Below are 1,733 nucleotides of genomic sequence, written 5' to 3'. Positions count from 1 at the left end.
TTCAGAGCCTTCCCCTGGGCGGGCTGGGACACAGACCCCTCCCACTCTCCAGCTCCGGATGCCGGGCTGGCGGCCTGGGTTCCCCGCCTCCTCTCCAGCGGCGGCCTAGGGCTGTGAGTTCGCGCTCGCTGGCGGTTCCCACACTGCGGCGGGCAGGCGGCCGAGTCCGCGTTATAATAGAGCAATAAAGGGCTTGTCTGCTTTTCAGAGGTTGGGAACGAGCTGCTCTCTGACACCGCGGGGTTTTTAACCAGCTTGGGACGACGACCTGGCTCTGCCCTGGGGCCACGCGGGAAGGCTGAGTCGGGGGAGGAGAGGGGGACAGGGCGAGCGGCCACGTGGGCTAGGGCAGCCGATAATCCCGGCTCCGCGCCGTGAGATGCGCAGACCCCGGGCTTTCCCATCGCCCACCTCTGCCTGCCGAGGGAGCCCACCTCACAGGCCCTGTGTGTCCCCATGGCTGCCACCACAGTCCTGCTGTACACGTGGGAAACTGAGACTGGGACCGATGGAGCCTCAGGTCTAGGTCATGAGGCTCTGGGGTCTGGAGCCCAACACCTTGGAGAAAATGGGCCTAGGTGAGTCACAAAGGCTGGGGTCTCCAAGTCCTGCCTGGCAAGGCTTTAATCCATGGAGTTCCCCCACTCTCCCTCCATGGGCTGCAGGAGCTCCTTCGCTTTGGAACATAGTCTCCATCCCCTAGCAGCCGGAGTCCCCTGGAGTAGATGTGGCATGCGAGGCAGGGAGGCGGTGCTGTCCATGGGCCTGCTCAGCCCACCCCACTCCACCTGGAGGCCCCTCTGGTCAAGGGGCTGCAGTCTAGCGGATCTTGGTACTGGAATCGATTCTCCAGTACCTGTCCGCTCGGGCTGTGAAGCTGCTGGACGGTGGGGAAGGGAGGCTGGTCCCAGGTCCCAGGTCCCTGGGTGAAGCCTCGCCTTATTCAGAGGAGAGAATGGACCTTAGGAATGGGGCATCCACCAGGCCAGGAACAGTTTTTGTCATTCCCACCACAGTTCTGAGAGGCAGAACCACTGTCCCCATTCTGTCCCCAAATAAGCAAGAGAGAGCTGAGTGGGAAATTCAGAGCTGAGCTACCGCCCAAGAACTGTTTATGGGGGAGAAGGGTCTACCCCACCCCGAAATACAGAATCTAAGTCAACAGGTTTGTGACCTGTAGCCCTCCACAGTGGGTCAGACCCCAGCCAAGATGAGCCGTGACAATGGCACAGCCGCAGCCACAGCCCAGTCACACCCATGGGTGCTCTCACACAAGGAATCCCCTCCCTACTTAGGGCCCTCCTGGCTCCCCATTGGTTGATGTGAGAACAGGAGGTGGGTAGAGGACCCTGTCCCCTTACCTGGTGGTCCTGGCTAGGTCAAGGTGCAGAGCAGGGCCTGTGATGCCTGTCTGGGCTACACATCCTACATTTCAGGTGAGGATCATAGGCAGCCCTGTGGTCAGTCCTGGCAACAGAGGCTCCTTCTAGGCAGAGAGCCAAGTGGGTAAGGTGGCGTGTGCACTGTCCTCTGCTTAGCAATGGCCCAGCTCTTTTTAAGTCTCCTCAGGCGCTGCTTCATTTCCAGCAGCCTGGAGCCAGTCAGTTTCTTTGAGACCAAGGTGACCGTTAGCAGGGAAAACCCATCTTAGCTACGGAAGCTGAGCTCAGAAAGGACCAAGATGTCTTCAACAGTCTTTGGGTAAGAAAGTAAAGGACAGAGCCCAGCCCTGA

Source organism: Tupaia chinensis, unplaced genomic scaffold, assembly GCF_000334495.1.
Source record: "Tupaia chinensis unplaced genomic scaffold, TupChi_1.0 Scaffold138365_1, whole genome shotgun sequence".
Lineage (NCBI taxonomy): Eukaryota > Metazoa > Chordata > Mammalia > Scandentia > Tupaiidae > Tupaia > Tupaia belangeri.
This window is presented reverse-complemented; position numbering follows the sequence as displayed.